The sequence below is a fragment of the Muntiacus reevesi genome, chromosome 11 (genome assembly GCF_963930625.1).
Source record: "Muntiacus reevesi chromosome 11, mMunRee1.1, whole genome shotgun sequence".
NCBI classification, from domain to species: domain Eukaryota; kingdom Metazoa; phylum Chordata; class Mammalia; order Artiodactyla; family Cervidae; genus Muntiacus; species Muntiacus reevesi.
The window spans coordinates 71,922,362-71,942,551 of record NC_089259.1 but is presented as its reverse complement, the minus strand read 5'-3'; the positions used below and the strand labels follow the sequence as shown (position 1 = coordinate 71,942,551).

The window sequence follows — 20,190 nt, the reverse complement described above, 5'->3', positions numbered from 1 at the left end:
ATACAGCCACCTCTCCAAATACACACAATCTGGCATTATTTTATATATATACGCACACACACACATATATATATGTATAATATGTTTATTTATTTGGCTGCACCGGGTCTTAGTTGTGACATGCAGGATCTGTGGGATCTAGCTCCCCAACCAGAGATCAAGCCTGGGGCTCCCTGCATTAAGAGCTTGGAGTCTTAGCACTGGACCACCAAGGAAGTACCCTAGACATTTTTTTTTTAACTTCTTTTCAGTCACATTTTTGTCAATAACATTTTATGATAGAGCTTTGCATTTTATTTATTTATGTGCGTGTGCATGCTCAGTCGTGTCCGACTCTTTGCAACCCCATCCCTGGGATTTTCCAGGTAAGAATATTGGAGTGGATTAGACTTCCTTCTTCAGGGTATCTTTCCAGCCCAGGGATTGAACCCATGTCAGTGACATCTCCTGCATTGGCAGGCGGATTCTTTACCACTAGTGCCACCATTTATTTTTATTAAATATTTATTTTCATTAATTTGGCTGCAACAGGTCTCAGTTGTGGCATGCAGGGTCTTCACTGTGGCCTGCGGGACCTTTAGTTGCGGCAAGCAAACTCTTAGAGCGTGTTGGATCCAGTTCCCTGACCAGGAATTGAACCCAGGCCCCCTGCATTGGGATTGCAGAGTCCTAGCCACTGGACTACCAAGGAAGTCCCAAGCTTTTTATTTTAAAGGAGTGGATACATTCAACAGCATTTTTATGATTTATAAAGATTTTTATGGTTTAATTTTATAGCTAAAGAAATTAAAAGTTTAACTTTCATGTACCTTAAAGTGTTATTCACCTACCAGTGAATTCTCTGCCTTTAAGTGAAACTAATGAGAAATGCATATAAAATTGGGCATTATTTGAAGTGACTTCTAGATATCATATAATTTCATATGTAAATATTTTGGCATATGATGGTGTGTGGGTGTCTGAGTGTTTTTATATATGGTCACAATGTCATTATTTTCACTAAAACTATTCATACTCAGATTTCTTCCGTTGTCTCAGTGTTTGTATACCTGACCTGTTGGAGCCAGGGCCCAAACAATCTGCACATTGCATTTCATCAGTATGTCTCTTTTTGTAAAAAATATTTTCTTGGCCATACCACATGGCCTATGGGATCTTAGTACCCCAAATTAAGATTGAAATGGCAGCTCTTACCTTGGAAGTACCCCTTCTACTTGACAACCAAGGAAGTCCCTTGTCAATATGTCAAGTATTTTAATGCATGGGTTCTTTTTCTTGCTATCTTTTTTCTTGTAATTTTTTGCTGTTGGAAAAAATCAGGTCATTTGCCTTGCACACTGTAGTTTCCCACTTTCTAGGCTGTGTGACGACATCCTCCTGGTGTAATATTAACACGCTCCTCTGACCCCAGTACTTCCCGTGGTTCGTAGTTAGATTTAAAGACTTGATCCAATTCAGTTCAGCGGGTGGGAGAGGGGCAATTTCCACTTTATAAGTGGAAATTGTAAGCTTCCAACAAGAGGCAGCTCACATTTGGTTATCTCTTTTTATGCAGTTTGTGACCACGGACGGTCCTTGTATAAACTCTATTTCATCCGCAAGCACTTGGACACCAACTGGATGTTTTTAGTTGTGGTAGTGAAGTCATGGCCATGTGTCAGAAAAAACAGTTTTATCTTCTAGAAATGTATACTGAAATATTTACAGGTTTTTCTATCATGTAATCTTGTATCTTCATTTACAGAAGCTGAAAAGCTTCTGGAAAGAGAAATATCTAGCAGAAACAGTTCATATTGGAAGAGTAGATCAAAAGATTCATTCTTTCCCCCTTATTGACCAATTTTCAAAATAATACATTGATTCTATAGGACTCCTAGGATGGTGAGTTGGTTTTTCAAACAACTGCAATGTGGACTTATGGATTTTAATACCATTAATATGTGACATGGTCTCTTTTATCCAAAAATGTTAGGCCACCGTACCTAGACCTACATAGCTGTAAAAGCAACTTTCTTATGATAATTATTTTTCAAAAAAGCAACAGTAAAAAATAACGAGGTGACAGGAGAGGGAATAAGAAGGGTTTTTTACTGTGGCCTAACGAACAAGTGCATTAGGGACATTAAGCAAGGAGTTCCAAACAAGGAAACCTACTGCTCAATTCCCCAAGGATGGTGAGTGGTGGGGCTGAAGTCTGACCAGAAGGAGAAAATGTGAACTTTGACCTTGGCTAATCCGAGTTCCTACTGTTTGGGGTCATAGTGAGTCTTCTGATATGAATAGCCCTTCTCTTTTCCCCTTTATACAAGGGGTTATGTGGGATAAGAGAACTAATCGCCCAGCCCCTACAGTTCTCTATGAAAGTCAGGTAGGAAATGAGCGGTGTCCTCAGCCTAAACCCCACATCTAATAAACAGGATGATAAGGCAACGGTCAATGTTCTTTGTTAATTCTTCCATCACCTGGTGACTCTACGGCTGATATAGCTCATCTGAAGGAATTCATTAGCATCCTCTTATTAGCTGGGGAGCAGACACGCTCAGCTCCGCCCACCCAGACAACAGTGGGAGGGGAGACTGACTCCAGGATGGAAATCACTGCTGATACCACCACATGGCAGCTCTCAAAACCCAGGGATTCTGAGACCTTAAGAAACCACCCCCAAGGGTGCCGCAGAAAGATGAGCAGACCCTTATTAAAGGGATAATTAGTTAACCTTGAAACCTTGCGGCAAATGGAATGCATTAATAATTCATAGGCAGACATGCCTCCCCCTCCCCTTCCTGGAAGACAGGCTTCCTGTGTCTCTAAGTTCTTAGGGAAGCTCAATCGAGCTGTTATTAGTTATTAGGGAGATGAGGGCAGCAGCCCTGAGCTGGTGTGGGAAAGCTGCAGAAATCCTATGTGGCCCATTGGGACCGGCTGTTTGATCCCACGAGGCATGGGTGTCAAAGAGAGAAGTATATGGAAATCAGGCAAGAAACTAAAGAGATTCAAAATACCAAAGTGAATAAAATCTGAAAGATAAAGAAAGGAACTGTGGATGTTCCAGAGGTGTTAGTCCCTTCCCTAAAGTAGGCAGGGACAGTGGAAGCAGATGAACTGAAGGAAATAAGGGCCAGAAAAAGCCATACCAATAAATAATAGCAGTATCCATATTTTTACATAGACCTTCACCATTTTCAAAGGGCATTATCTCAATTGAGCCTAAAAGCATATTCTTAGGGTAGGTAGTCCTTTTTATAGCTATATTTGTTCTGGAAAATATTTGTCATACACATGGGCCAGGTTTCAGGTGACCCAGCTATCAGACGGCCATGCCCCAGGGTTTATACGTTCCCTTCTAGTTCCTGGTCGTCCAGTAACTATCTGAGCTGGGCAAATAATTCAATAATGGTAGCTGAGGCTATTGCTAATTATGAAATAAACTGATTCAAAATAATGTGCACACACCCACGTTCATAATAGCATTATTCACAATAGCAAACAGGTGGAAACAACCCAAGTGTCCTTTGATAGATGAATGGATGAACAAAATGTAGCATGTAGATACAATGGAGTATGACTCCAGCCTGAAAAGGAAGCTCATTCTGACACAGGCAACAACATGGATGAACCTAGAAGACAATATGCTCAGTGCAATAAGACAGCCACAAAAGGACAGACACTGTATGATTCCACTTATATGAGCTATCCAAAGCATGGTCGATGGTTGAAAGGATGGCTGAGTCATTCAACATGCATTCACACTTGAAAGATTAGTTGGGTTGAATTCATGGGTGTCCCCATGAAAAGAAGTGTTAAAGTACTAACTTCAGATATCTGTGAATGTGACCTCATTTGGAAATAGCATCTTACAGGTGTCATCAAGGTAAGAACAGGTCATGCTGGAATAGCCTGGGCCCTAACTCAACATGACTAGTGTTCTTATAAGGAGAGGCAAGAGGCATAAAACTGTTATGGACTGAACTGTGTCCCCCCACAAATTCATATGTTGAAAGTCCTAATCCCCAAAGTGATTGCTTATAGAGATAGGGTCCTTTAGGAGGCAATACAGTTAAGTGGGGGCTTAACAGGAGGTTGAGTGATAAAGAAGCCACCTGCCAATACAGGAGATGCCAGAGACATGGGTTCAATCCCTTGGATCAGGAAGATCCCCTGGAGGAGGAAATGGCAACCCTCTCCAGTATTCTTGCCAGGAAAATTCCATGGAGAGAGGAGCCTCATGGGCTATAGTCCATGGGGTCGCAAAGAGTCAGACACGACTGAGTGAGCACAAGGTTAAATGAGGTCGTAAGGGTGGGGCCCTAATCCAATAGGACTGGTGTCCTTAAAAGAGGAGAGAGAAACACCAGAGTTCGCTTTCTCTCCAGATGCCTACAGAGAAAAGGCTAAATGAGGACACAGCAAGAGGGTGGCCACCTATAAGCCAGCAAGAGAGGACTCAGACGAAACCAACCTCGATGGCACCTAGATCTGGGACTTCCAGCTTCCAGAACTGTGAGGAAAAATTGCTAGGGACTTTCCTGGTGGTCCAGTGGTTGGGACTGTGAGCTTCTACTGCAGAGGGCATAGGTTCAGTCCCTGGTCAGGGAACAAAGACCCCACATGCACATGGTGCAGCAAAACATCAATTTCTGTTGGGTAAGTCACTCAGTTCGTGGTGTTTTGTTACGCCATCCTAGGAGACTGACGCAGGCAGACACACAGAACACCACGTGAAGATGAGGAAGGGGTGGGGTGATGCATTTGCGAGTCAAGGGGCACCAAAGATTGCCAGCTCAGCAGCAGAAGCCAGGCGAGGAGCCTGGGACAGAGTCCCCTTACGACCTCCAGAGGGAGTCCACCCTGTCAACACCTAGATTTCGGACTTCTGGCCTCCAGAACGATGAGGGAAGCTTTCTATCAGTCTGTGGTACTTTGCTATGGCCGCCTCAGGAAACTACTACAGTGTGGACCTTGTTTCAGAAGAGAAACAGCTCAGAAAGAAGGCAGACTTATGAGCAGAAAAGACCTGGAGACAAATCTAGCTGTGGCACTCACTGACGCTAGTGCCTGTGGCAAAATCCAGCCCTTCACACTTGTGGGGGGCAGGGCCAGAGGTCGAAGGGAGGTCCACAGCCCGTGGGACTAAGTCCACCAGTCACGGCCAAGCAAAAAAGGGCGAGAGGCAGCAGGTTCTGCTGCTCACCCTGCAAACATTCCTTGGAAACACCTGAAGGCCAGATTCGAATCCAGAATTCTTGGGCTTTCCAGAATGTTCTGGAGGTTTGGAGGAGTTACCCCCTCACTGACAATGCCTCAGCTTGTTAAGAGTTAATCACAGGACTTCCCTGCTGGGCCGGTGGTAAAGCATCCACCTGCTAGTGCAGAGGACATGGGTTCGGTCCCCGATTCAGGAAAACCCCACAGGCCGCGGAGCAGCTAAGCCTTTGGGCCACAGCTGCCGAAGCCTGCATGCTGCAACAAGAGAAGCCATCACAATGAGAAGCCTGCACTCCGCACTAGAGAGGAGCCCCTGCTGTCTGCAACTAGAGGAAGTCTGTATGCAGCAATGAAGACCCAATGTAGCCAAAAAAATCAGTCAATCAATTAAAAAAAAAAAGACTCCACCCTTCCAGGGCATGGATTCAATCCCTGGCAGGAGAAGTTCTGCATGCTGTGGGGTGTGGCCAAGAAGAAATTAATGAACTTTTTAAAAGATTAATGTTTTCAAACAGTTAATTACAGCTGACCCCTGAACTTCCTGCCGCTGAAAATCTGTGTATAATTTAAAGTCAGTCCTCTGTATCCGAGATTCTACATTTGTGCTTTCAACCTATCTCAGACAACGTAGTGCTATTTATTATTGGGGGGAAAATTCCATGTATAAGTGGATTTGTGCAGTTCAAACCTGTGTTGCTCAAGGGTCAAGAGTACTTCTTGCTGAAGAACCTGACCACGACTGGGTAACAGGCAGCAATATGACCCACGGAGTCCAGACACGGTCTACTGTGCTCCTATCCCCTCCACACAAAGAACCCTGCACAATTTTCCCTGAAGTGAGGCACAGAAAAAAATAAAACTCTTTCATTTTCAATTAACAAGGGATATGAAGCCCTTTTTAATGGTTTAACTAGACCTCTGGGTCAGATTCTCCCTCTCAAAATAATTAGACTATGGTGATACGCTGAAATTAGCTTTCTTCAATAACATTTTCGTTTTGTAACAGTTTTAACAGAATTCAAATATTCATTACTACTGATTTCTATAACCTGAGCTCATTTACCCAATTTAAATGAAAATCTAAGTAGGTTAGTCAGGAGTTAGGGGACCTTTTTGAAGCATCTGGTGTTTGGAGAAGCAGCTAGAAAATATTCATATTAGAATCATTTTTCTGTTCAGCCTGGTATATGTAAGTTAAGTAGAGGTCAGGGAAGCTAGCCCGAATTTCCTTTACCTTGAATGAACACGGGGGCTTTGTCCTCTAGAACAGGGGTCCCCAACCTCTGGGCTGCAGACAGGTACCTCCTGTCTGATCAGTGGTGGCATCAGATTAGAAATAAAGTGCATGGGGTGGCAGGGGGGTTGCTGAAGGGGATGGGGCTTCCCTGGTGGTCCAGTGGTGATGAATCTGCCTGCCAACGCAGGCGACATGGGTTCAATCCTGGTCTGGGAACTAAGATCCTACCTGCCGCGGGGCAACTTAGCGCATGTGCCACACCTACCGAAGCCTGCACACCTAGAGTGCATGCTCCACAAAAAGAGATGTCACTGCAATGGGAAGCCTGCACACCACCAACTAGAGAGTAGGTCCCACTCTCTGCAACTAGAGAAAAACTGCGTGCAGCGACAAAGACCCAGCACAGCCCAAAATTACGTAATTAAAAAAAAAGAAAGTGCACGATAAATGTAATACTCTTGAATCATCCTGAAACTGTCCCCTACCCCAATTGTCTTCCACGAAATGGGTCCCTGGTGCCAAAACGGCTGGAGACCCCTGCTCTAGAACAAGGATCTCCATGGGCTGGTACCCGTCTGTGGCCTTAGGAACCAGGCTTCACAGCAGGAGGTGAGTGGCAAGTGAGTGAGTGAAGCTTCATCTGTATTTACAGCCACTCCACATCGCTTGCATCCCTCTGGTCCACGGAAAAACCATCTTCCACAAAACCACTCCCTGGTGCCAAAAAGGTTGGGGACCGCTACTGTAGATACTGTATAAAATCTGAAAATGAAAATGAAGTCGCTCAGTCATGTCCAACTCTTTGTGACCCCATGAACTGTACCTGCCAGGCTCCTCCATCCATGGGATTTTCCAGGCAAGATTACTGGAGGCGGTTGCCATTGCCTTCTCCAGGGGATCTTCCCAACCCAGGGATCGAACCCTGTATAAAATCTAATGATTTTGAAATACAAAATAATGAGAGAAAAAACTCCCCAAAGGAAAAATATTAGAGATGTGAAGATGTCACAGATGCTTAATATTACTTTTAGTATGATAAGCTTGAAAATTATTATGATCATTACCTAAACGAACTTAACATTTAGCTTGTAGGTTCTCATGAGTCATGTCCTAACCAGACACTGCCATTGCTTCAGCTCTGTCCATGAAACTTAATAGTAACTTAATGGTCGACAGCTGTCCTTTTCCAAAGAAATTAAGTCATTCAGAGTGGATAACTTAGTTAGCACTGTGCAACTTTTCCTTTTGTTTTGCCTTTCAGAATATATCCTGGAAAGTGATAGCTCTATATACTGGAAAGAAGAAAGAGAAGCGCAATCCACTGATTATCAACCACTCATATTTTTAGAAAAGTAACTTCTTGTAAAGGTTGAACAGGGACACTTATGATGTTGTTACAATACTGAAGGATGAAAGAGAATCCAAGTGACTATTTTCCAATGCATTTTTTTGTTGTCGTTCTAATTTACAGAAATAAGTCCTTTTGTGAGACAACATCGGAATGTTTCTAAAGGACAGACAAGGAGACATAATTGCTGTTTTGGAAAATAAGCTCAGTGAGAGACAGGGAGACACCTGGGAGGGACCTGACAGTACACTGCATAGCATCTCAGTAATTTATCAGAATCCAGATTCTCAAATCTGATACTCCATCTTATATATTTTAAGGCACAATGTTGTTGCGTGCTAACCAAATTCAGAAGAGACCAGAATGTCAACTCACTAATTTCTGATGATACATGGACTGGTTTATTTGCATGGTCTTGTTCATGCCTCTGGGAAGGCATAGTGGTCCAACCTGCATAGTTATTCTCAGGCATCATGGATCTTGCGAAGCTACCTGAGTAACCAGGAGGTTGCTTGGGAAACATAGAGTGAGAACAAAGAACAGCAGATATTTTTGAGGGCAACTCTATTCACATTACAGTGACTCAGAGCAGATGTCTCCTGACCAGATTGCTACTATCCTCCAGAATAAATATTTTATAGTTCAAAATTCCTTTTCATCTTGTATTATGTATGTGCATTAATCGCTTAGTCATGTCTGACTCTTTGCAACCCCATGAACTGTAGCCCAGCAGGCTCCTCTGTCCATGGAATTCTCCAGACAAGAGTACTGGAATGGGTTGCCATTCCCTTCTCCAGAGGATCTTCCCAACCCAGGAATTGAACCCAGGTCTCCTGCATTGCAGGCCGATTCTTTACCATCTGAGCCAGCAGGGAAGTCTTCTTGCATTATGACCCACTACCACGATCTGAATGGATTCATATTTATTCGGGATCCCATGTACTTATATGAAGTCAAGGCTTTAGAGCTGTATTACATAAAATAATACCATAGATATATATAAAGATACAGATGCATTGTTGGTTATATTTGACTCTTTTGAATTCATCCTGGGTGACTGCAAACAGTAAACAAACACAACCCTGAAATGCTGCAAACCCAGAACTTTTTACTGGTGGACAGTAATGGATCAGTTTATCCCAGAAGTGTAAAGAAGTTTTCTGATTGACCAATTACAAGTTTAAAGGCCAGCCTTTTTGCAAAAAAGATGAAAATTGGGGCAGAGGAAGCAATCAGAATTCTGAGAAGATCAAAGAAAAGTTTAGAGCAGAGAAGAGCAAACACTCATACTGGAAGCTTCAGTGGTGGGCACAAAAGCAATGATAACTGGAATAAGTCACAGATGGGAGAGAGGATCAACAGAGTGACTAAGAGGGAAGATCCTTGATGTCTGGGGATGAGGGACTCACCATATACTTCCTGAACCTTAAATCACAAGCACTTTTAGGACTCATCACAGAAGGAAACGCTGTTGTTTTACTCTTCTTCCCTTTAGAAGCTGTTTCTCTTTCTGTGTTTAAGTACACTTTGTTGCTGTTGTTCAGTCACTCAGTTGTGTCAGACTATTTGCGACCCCATGGACTGCAGCACGCCAGGCTTCCCTGTCTTTCACCATCTCCCAGAGCTTGCTCAAACTCATGTCCACTGAGTCGGTGATGCCATCCAACCATCTCATCTGTCGTCCCCTTCTCCTCCTGCCTTCCATCTTGCCCAGCACCAGGGTCTTTTCTAATGAGTCAGCTCTTTGAATCAGATGGCCAAAATATTGGAGCTTCGGCTTCAGCATCAGTCCTTCCAATGAATATTCAGGACTCATTTCCTTTAGGATTGACTGGTTTGATCGCCCTGTAGTCCAAGGAACTCTCAAGAGTCTTCTCCAACACCACAATTCAAAAGTATCAGTTCTTCAGTGCTCAGCCTCCTTTCTGGTCCAGCTTTGACATCCATGCATGACCACTTACTGGAAAAACCATAGCTTTGACTAGACAGATCTTTGTTGGCAAAGTAATGTCTCTGTTTTTTAGCATGCTGTCTAGGTTTGTCATAGCTTTTCTTCCAAGGAGCAAGCATCTTTTCATTTCATGGCTACAGTCACCATCTGCAGTGATTTTGGAGCCCAAGAAAATAAAGTCTGCCACTGTTTCCATTGTTTCCCCATCTATTTGCCATGGAGTGATGGGACTGGATGCCATGATCCTAGTTTTCTGAATGTTGAGTTTTAAGCCAGCTTTTTCACTCTCCTCTTTCACCTTCATCAAGAGGCTCTTTAGTTCCTCTTCGCTTTAGTAACTTTGAATAGTCTTTAAAAATGGGGTATACATACAGTACCTTACATACTTCAAAAAGGTATTAGGATTTCCCTGGCAGTCCAGTGGTTAAGACTTTGAGTTACCAATGCAGCAGGGGTGGGTTCAATTCCTGGTTGGGGAACTAAGATCCCACATGCTATGGGGTATGGCAAAAAAAAAACAAAAAAGGCATGGAGTAATGAAAAACTGTGGCAGTTCCTGAAATGTTAAATGTAGAATTACCATATAATCCATCCACTTCTGAGGATATACCCAAAGAACTGAAACCAGGATCATGAACAGATATTCATACACCCATGTTCACAGCCTCATTATTCATAATAGTCAAAACTGGGAAGCAACCCATGTTCACTGATGAATCAGTGGACAAATGAAATTTGATATACACATAACGATGGAATATTTTCAACCTTAAAAAGGAAAGAAATCTTCAACATATGCTTCAACATGGATAAACCTTGCAGATATTATGTTCAGTGAAGTAAACTAGGCACAAAAAGACTATATGATTCTACCCACCTGGAGTAGTCAAATTCACAGAGACAGAAAGGATGGAGGTCGCCAAGAGCTGGGGGAAGAAGCAATGGGAGTGAGTGTTCAGTGTGCAGGAAATTACAGTTTGGAAAGATGAACAAAGTTCTGGGGATGGATGCTGATGAAATTTTCACGACAATATGAATTCACTTAATGCCACTGAACTGTGCATCGAAAGTTAGTTAAAATGGTAAATTCTGTTATGTATATTTTACCACGATAAAAAAGGATGCTTATTGCTTTTGAACTGTGATGTTGGAGAAGACTCTTGAGAGTCCCTTGGACTGCAAGGAGATCCAACCAGTCCACCCCAAAGGAAATCAGTCCTGAATATTCATTGGAAGGACTGATGCTGAAGCTGAAACTCCAATACTTTGGCCACATGATGCAAAGAGCTGACTCACTGGAAAAGGCCCTGATACCGGGAAAGATTGAAGGCGGGAGGAGAAGGGGACGAAAGAGGATGAGATGGTTGGATGGCATCACCGACTCAATGGACATGAGTTTGAGTAAACACCCGGAGCTGGTGACAGACAGGGAGGCCTGGAGTGCTGCAGTCCATGGGGTCGCAAAGAGTCGGACACGACTGAGCGACTAAACTGAACTGATTGCTTATTTTAAAAACAGTGATGGAGTGAAAAATATTTTTCCTCTTATTTCATGTTCACCCAGTTCCAAAGTTGCAGGTATTGGGTTGGCTAAAAAGTTAGTTCGGATTTTTCTGTAAGATGTTATGGGAAAACATTTACAATAGCCAAGACATGGAAGCAGTTTAAATGTCCACTGACAGATGAATGGATAAAGAAGATACGGTCCATTTATACAATGGAATATTATCTGGCCATAAAAAAGAATGAAATAATACCATTTGCAGCAACATGGATGGACCTAGAGACTATTATACTAAGTGAAGTAAGTCGGAGAAAGATAAACATCATATGACACCACTTATATGTGGAATCTAAAAAGAAATGACACAAATAAACTTATTTGCAAAACAGAAACAGACTCACAGACATAGAAAATAAATCTATGGTTACCGAAGGAGAAAGGGGAGTGGAAGGGATAAATGAGGAGCTTGGGTTTAACACATACACACTACAATGTATAAAACAGATTACCAACGAGAACCTACTGTAAGTACAGGGAACATTACTCAATATACTGTAATAATCCAAATGGGAAAAGAATTTGAAAAAGAATACACACACACACACACATATATAAATCAGTCACTTTACTGTATACCAGAAATTACCACAACACTGTAAATCAACTATGTGCTTGCTAAGTCACTTCAATCATGTCCAACTCTTTGCGACCCTATGAACTGTAGCCCGTCAGGCTCCTCTGTCCGTGGGATTCTCCAGGCAAGAATACTGGAGTGGGTTGCCGTGCCCTCCTACAGGGAAATCAACTATACTCCAATACAAAATAAAAAAATTGCTTTTTAATTAAATATTTTAAAAAGAAAAAGAAAGAAAATAGCAAACAGAATTTCTATTGTTTGAGCCAAGCAAACTAACATAGGAGCCTACAGCTTCTAGGGGCAATCCCTCCCATTCTGACTCCTCTGATGGTGAACAAGTTCTTTTCTATGTGGAGTGAAATCTTCCTCTCCATAACTACTTTTATTTCTGCTTGTTGGAACAACCCAGAAGAAATCAGCTTTCACTTTTATGTGACAACACTCAATTATTTCCAGAACCAAAGAACTTTAAATCTACAAAGTATCTGAAGAGATCACACTGGGAGCCCTGCCAAAGACATACACCCCACTGCTGGTACACAAAGGCGGTCGGGCAAGACCCCAGGTTTTTATATCAACCCTCAAAGCATAAAAAGAAGGCTGCCAACATTGAAATGCCTTCTTGGAAAAAGATAGAATTTTAGTTTCTGCCCTGCTATATCCTGGTTCTTTGATAGCATGATTAGAGGGATAGAGTATTAAGAACATAGTCCTTCCTTTTAGCTTTTTCAGGAAGCAGAAGCTGAGATGAAGTTAAGAGTGCCAGCAACTTCTTGGAGAAAGACATGGGAGGAAAGTCTGGAGGAGATAAAGAGCAAAAAATGAGAACTAGGCAGGGAAAGCTTTCAGAGTACGATGCTAGCCTGACCCTTGGGGAAGGAGAGGGGGAAGGAAGTAGGACTGAGTGGAGAGAGCCCAGACTGCATTGCAGGCCTCAGAGTCTTTTTTTTCCTTTTTAAAAAAATATTTATTTTTAATTGACTGATGATTGTTTTACAATGTTGGTTTGATTTCTGTCATACATCAACATGAATTAACCATAGGTGTACATATGTTTCCCCCCTCACCTCTAGATTCTCCCTCCCACCTCCTGTCCATTCTCACCCCCTAGGTTATTACAGAGGGTTATTAACTCAAACTCAGAGTCCCCATTTGAGTTCCCTGAGTCATATAGCAAATTCCCAGTGGCTAGCTGTTACATATGTTTGTGTATCTGCATTCATGCTGCTCTCAGAGTCTTGCTTGCCCCAGCTAAGAGCTCCTCGATTTCCCAGGAGAGGCGTCCTGCACTGGGCAGAAACGCCCAGGCCCTTGTACTATCTGGGAGCCCAGGCATGGCAGAGGGCTGCCTGAGCACGGTGTGTGTGTGTGTGTGTGTGTGTGTGTGTGTGTGTGAGGGTGTGTGTGTGTCAGTGGCTCAGCTGTGTCCTACTCTTTGCAACTCCATGGAATGTAGCCCTCCAGGCTCCTCTGTCCATGAGATTCTCCAGGCAAGAATACTGGAGTGGGTTGCCATTCCCTTCTCCAGGGGATCTTCCTGACCCAAGGGTCAAACCTGGGTCTCCTGCACTGCAGGTGGATTCTTCACCACCTGAGCCACCAGAGAAGACCCAGGGCATAGTGTGGCTTCATCCAGAGGCTGAGTAGAGCCTAAAGGCGATGTGACTGAAGGCTCCCTGTTACCTTCACCCCCTGAGGCTGAAGGGCAAATTCTTCTTGCAGGGCAATCCCAACTCTATAGCCCCCCACGGCTGCCACTTCCATCTATACACTCTGACTCTCCAGGATCCTCTCAGACTAGGGCTCTTGGGTCTAAACATAGGACTGGCTGTGATGAAAGGACAGCAAATCCTTATCTCCTTCATCTGTCTCCGCCTGCTAGTGAGCTGGCTGGAGGCTGCATTGGGTTTTCTAGCAGCCTCATCAGCCTGTTGGTTTGTAATTGGCTCACAATCAGTCCTGTTCTACAGATTCATGTTTCGCTCCTCTCTTTCTGGGTTGTTGATTTCAGTATCCAAACATAGGCATTTCATATTTTGACCAACACCTCCAAGTTATCTATGAACAGCCATTGATGCACATGTTAAGATTTTTACTCTTTATATTTATATTTTATATTTATATATTATAGAGACCCTTTATGTTTTATTTGTAAAGAAAAAAAACACAGAATTTTACAAGTATGTAGTAGATTCTTTAGCTTTGTTTGTAAACCTAAGAGAGTTTACGCAGAAAGTGAAAAGTGGAAGAGATCAGTCAGGACCTAGTAAATGACTGGGCTTCCCAGGTGGCGCTAGTGCTAAACAACCCTTCTGCCAACATGGGTAGAAGTAAGATATTCAGGTTTGATCAAACCACAGTCTTGAGAATCGGAAGGCTGGTTGGTTACATTCTGAGTTTTCCACCAGGTCAATCCTAAAGGAAATCAGTCCTGAATATTCACTGGAAGGACTGATGCTGAGGTTGAAACTCCAATACATTGGCCACCTGATGCAAAGAACTGACTACTTAGAAAAGACCCTGATGCTGGGAAAGATTGAAGGGAGAAGAAGGGGATAACAGGGGATGAGATGGTTGGATGGCATCACCGACTCGATGGACATGAGTTTGAGCAAGCTCTGGGAGTTGGTGATGGACAGGGAAGCCTGATGTGCTGCAGTCCATGGGGTCACAAAGAGTCAGACACAACTGAGCGACTGAACTGAACTGAACTGGGTCCCATTATAGACAAAAAGGTAACTTGTGCACTTACTATGTGTGATGCTTCTTGTGGTAAGACACGTACAAATAAATATTAAAAATCTCTTTTCAGTGATAAATTGGGTTTAATAACTGGTTTATAGAATTAAGAGCAATAGAGGGGGATTATTTTATCTACCATCCAAATGTTAACAAAAGCTATTCCAATGCTCTAGTTTCAAAAAGGTGCCATGAAATGCAGCTAATACAAAAAGTCTTTTCACAAGGATTTAAGGTCAATGGCAGGCTGACCAGGAAGTTGAGGTACAGAGTGAGGACAAAAGAAATATTCCCCACAATATAGTCACAGCTGTGATATTTTAATCATCCTATTTTGTCATTCTTCAAACCCATATGACTTGTCAAAATGGACTAATATTTTGTTATTTGAAAAAAATATATATGCTAACACAAAGGGTGCTTAGTAATAAACATTTTGCTTTCACTAAGACACCTACCCCTTAAAACCTTCCCTCCCCAGAGGCAGCTACTGATATTTATCTCATTCCAGAAGTGGAGTGTGTGTGTGTGTGTGTGTGTCTGTATCTACACACACCCCTCCACAGTCAAGTGCAGGACTCTGGCACCAGGCTGCCTGGATTTGGACCTCAGCTCAACCAGGAACAGTGAACCACTGACCAAGTTCAGGTTTCTCACTTGTAAAAAGGGGATAATAACAGAATCTCCTCATAAGGTTTTTGGTGGATTAAAAGAATTAATGCATATAAGTACTTGGAACTGAGCCTGGAATATTTCAAGCTCTTGTAAATGCTAGATATTTTTATCATTATGTATGAGTCCCTGTGCTTACATAAATAGGAGTACACGTCAACTTACCTAATGTATCAGCGCTAAGGGAATCAGCTCCTCCTCACAGCAGTGATGCCCACGGCATGGGTGGGCGCCATGCAATTTACCATCCTCACCAGGACAGATATCTGTTCTGAAAGAGATGGGAATACCAGACCACCTGATCTGCCTCTTGAGAACCCTGTAGGCAGGTCAGGAAGCAACAGTTAGAACTGGACATGGAACAACAGACTGGTTCCAAATAGGAAAACGAGTACGTCAAGGCTGTATATTGTCACCCTGCTTATTTAACTTCTATGCAGAGTACATCATGAGAAACGCTGGACTGGAGAAAGCACAAGCTGGAATCAAGATTGCCGGGAGAAATATCAATAACCTCAGATATGCAGATGACACCACCCTTATGGCAGAAAGTGAAGAGGAACTAAAGAGCCTCCTGATGAAAGTGAAAGAGGAGAGTGAAAAAGTTGGTTTAAAGTTCAACATTCAGAAAACTAAGATCATGGCATCTGGTCCCATCACTTCATGACAAATAGGTGGGGAAACAGTGGCTGACTTTATTTTTCTGGGCTTCAAAATCACTGCAGATGGTGACTGCAGTCATGAAACTAAAAGACACTTACTCCTTGGAAGGAAAGTTATGGCCAACCTAGACAGCATATTAAAAAGCAGAGACATTACTTTGCCAACAAAGGTCTGTCTAGTCAAGGCTATGGTTTTTCCAGTGGTCATGTATGGATGTGAGAGTTGGACTATAAAGAAGGCTGAGTGCCAAAGAACTGATGCTTTTGAACTGTGGTGTTGGAGAAGACTCTTGAGAGTCCCTTGGACTGCAAGGAGATCCAATCAGTCCATCCTAAAGGAGATCAGTCCTGGGTGTTCATTGGAGGGACTGATGCTGAAGCTGAAACTCCAATACTTTGGCCACCTCATGCGAAGAGTTGATTCATTGGAAAAGACCCTAATGCTGGGAAGGATTGCGGGCAGGAGGAGAAGGGGACGACAGAGGATGAGATGGCTGGATGGCATCACCGACTCGATGGACAAGGTTTTGGGTAGACTCAGGGAGTTGGTGATGGACAGGGAGGCCTGGCGTGCGGCGATTCATGGGGTCGCAAAGAGTCGGACACGACTGAGCGACTGAACGGAACTGAACTGCATATGAAGGGTGTCAGCACATAGGCATCTGTGGAGATGGGGGAGAGAGGGAGAGGTACATTAAGCGGGCTTTGTCAAAAATTTTTGAAATGGGCAAAGTGTTTTTAGTTTTGCCCACAGAAAAATGGGGAGGAAATTTTTCTCAACAACTCTGTTTATACCACAGGTGTTTTATTTATTTTTTTAACCAGCTCAATGGTGATAGTATCAGGCACAGAGGACATCAAAAAGACACTCGTGGGTCAGTTCTTAAACTTTACCATTAATCACAGTAAAAAAAAAAAAAAAAATGGTACTGTCATGTTGGAAAACCATTTAGAGTTTCTCAAGATAATTAAAAGATGTTCACAGAAAGACTTGTGTGTCAATGTTCATAGCAGCATCATTCATAATAGCCCCAAACTGAAGATAACCCAGTATCATCCCCCAATGAAACAAACTGTGATATATCCATACAACAGAATCCTGCTTAGCAGAAAAAAAGGCCTGAATTACAGGTACCCATACACAACATTTCTGAGTCTCAGAAACAGTGTGCTCAGTCAAAGCGGTGAGACACAGAGGAATACATACTACGTGAATCCATTTGTACAACGTTATGGAACAGGCAAAACCAGTCTGTATTTATAGAAAGCAGATCAGTGGTTGTCTGGGGCTTGCATGGAGGGATTAACAAAGGAATTTTTTTTCAGTGGTGGGAAATGGATAATGTATCTTGATGCAGAATGATTACATGGTGTGTGTAATTGTCAAAACACATGTACCCATGCATCCTAAATGAGTGTATTTTGAGTAAAGTATACCTCAGGAAAAAAAATAATAAAGCCTTTAGATTGAAAAGTTCCCTGCCCTGCACTCAGGACCCACACTAAGACACACTATTCCGAAATTTAGAATGCTGGGGACAAGGAGATCATAAGAGCTTCCTGGAGGGAGAGTAAGTTTACATACAAAGGATCGAGGATCAGAAGAGAAGACTTTTCAGTAGTAGCCACATTGGAAGTTTGAGATCACGAAGAAATGCCATCACAATTCCAGGGAAAGAAGATAGCTAACTTTGAACCTGGTACCAGCCCAACTACCCATCAAGATGGGTCTCAAGATTAGGTCTCAAAAGAATGTTCCTTCCAGGGAGCTAATGGATGATACATTCTACAAAAACAGTAGTTAACCAAAAAGTAGTAAAACATGGGATTCCATGTTTTACAATCGAGAAAGATTGAGGGAATTCTCAGCATGATGATCAAAAGAAACTACAAGATGGCAACTTGCACAACTAGTTCAGAGATCAACCGGTCTCTTTGGGAGTATGTTAGAATGCTCAGGTGAGATTTCTTTCAGTAGGGAGGGAGGGAAGGGAGAAAGGGAGGAGGGAAAGAAAGAAGAAGGGGGAGAGGGAAAGAGAAAGAAAGAAACCTAATGCATATAAAAATGGTAAGGGGAGATTTATTACATAAACGGGGGAAAGTTTGGGGATAAGAAAATAGAAAACTTGAATCGTATAAAGTATCTTTTCCAACCACAATGGTTAAGTATGTAGAAATTAAACAACACATTCCTGGAAACCAAAGGGTCAAAGATGAAATTAAGGGAAAATTCAAAAGTATCTTGAAACAAGCGAACATGAAAACACAACATATCAAAACCTCTGAGGTGGGTTTCCCTGGTGGCTCAGTAGTAAAGACGTGCCAATACAGGAGATGCAGGTTCAATCCCTGATCTGGGAAGATCCCACATGCTGCAGAGCAACTAAAGCCCCTGCACCACAACTACTGAAGCTACTGAAGCCCCCAGACCTGGACCCCTTGCTCCACAACAGGAGAAGCCATCGCAATCGGAAGCCAACACGCTGTGACTAGACGGTAGCCCCTACCCGCTCACCCAGCAACAGAGACCCGACACAGCCAAACACAAATAAATAAATGAATAAAATTATATTCAAAACAACTTATGAAATACAGCAAAAGCAAGGCTAAGAGGGAGGTTTACAGTGATAAATGCCTACATTAAGAAAAAATGATCTCACTTATGTGGAATCTAACAAACTCATATATACAGAGAGCAAATTGGTGGTTGCCAGATGCAAGGATGGGTGCAATGGGTGAAGGTGGTCAAAAAGGGCAAGCTGACAGTTATAAAATGAGTCCTAGTGATATAATGCACAGTGTGGTGATCACAGTTAATAATGCTGTATTATATATCTGAAAGATGCTAAAGAAAAGATCTTAAAAATTCTCATTGAAGAAAAAAATTTTGTATCTATGCATAGTGATGAATGTTAAATAGATTTATTGTGGTGATCATTTCACAATATACACAAATATTGGATCATTACATTGTACACCTGAAACCAATACAGTATTATATATCAATTATACTTCAATTTTTAATTAAATTAAATTTAAAGTTTTTAAATGAAAAGAAAAGAATGTGGAAAACTTGGGATATTAAAAAATGATCATTATTCCCTCCAGTTAAAAAAAATTGTATAGAAAAGGAAAAGAACCAGAATTTATTGCATAACAGATGTATCAGTTGCAATTATATGGTCCTAAGAATTTGACACTGAAAATTATTCTAAGCAAAATTATAGTCCCGTTCTATTAGGAGGATAAGAAGATGTAAGAGGTATAAGAAAGAGTTAAATCCGTATATTCCATCGCAGGAAGTCAAGTGTGCATTAGTCACTCAGTTGTGTCCAACTCTTTGTCATCCCATGGACTACAGCCTGCCAGGCTCCTCTGTCCATGGAATTTTTCAGGCAAGAATACTGGGGTGGGTTGCCATTTCCTCCTCCAGGGGATCTTCCCAACCCAGGGATCAAACCTGGGTTTCCTGTACTGCAGGCAGATTCTTTCCCAGAGAGAAGGAAGTCAACGGGTGCTGCTTAAGGCTGAAGAAGAAATATCACAATAAGCATGTTATGTAAAGAGATGAAGAAAAATGAAATAATCAGTTAAAGAACTAAAAGAGTGACCCCTGGAGAGTGAGAAGTTGGGATGGTGAGGTTGTGGGGAGACTAGTGTCAATAGCTTTATCCATCACCACTAAATAAAAATAAAACTAGGAAAGAATAAAAACAAGCAGAAAATGTTAGAGAGTTCATGAATAGACCAGCAGAATGCCCATATCATTCCCACATTTCAGGTTCTCTTTCCCACGGGTTACTTGGACTTGAATTTGGAAACACTTTTCTTAGCGGTATTTACACACCTGTCGGTCAACGAAGTGCAGTGGGCTCTTGTTGCGAGTCACACATTGTGAGTGACAACACGCTAATAACATTGGGAAGGGTCTCAGAGGGTATTGCACCCAGAGACCCTCAAGTAGGGTGATAAGCAGGTGGGAGGTGACATTTTTATAACATTACTAAATGGCGGTTGCCAGAAAATATCTAGGATGGAGAAACACTGATCAAGTATTTCAAAAGTATTAATGTTAGCCTAAGTGAAAGAAGGCAGTCTCAAGAACTTACATACTGTATAAGTTCATTTATATGACATTCTGGAAAAAGCAAACTCTAAGAAGACAGAACAGATCTGTGGTTGCTAGGAACTGGGGATGGAGGAGGTATTGAAAATGAAGTACTGGGGGACTGCTG

At 42.3% G+C, this 20,190-nt stretch overlaps 1 non-coding gene across 1 annotated transcript; it reads right to left on the bottom strand.

Moving 5' to 3' along the window:
* Positions 1-618: 618 nt before the first annotated feature.
* Positions 619-691, bottom strand: TRNAG-CCC (transfer RNA glycine (anticodon CCC)). Its single transcript has one exon. It is a non-coding gene; the product is annotated as a tRNA-Gly (tRNA).
* Between the last annotated feature and the right edge of the window lie 19,499 nt (positions 692-20,190).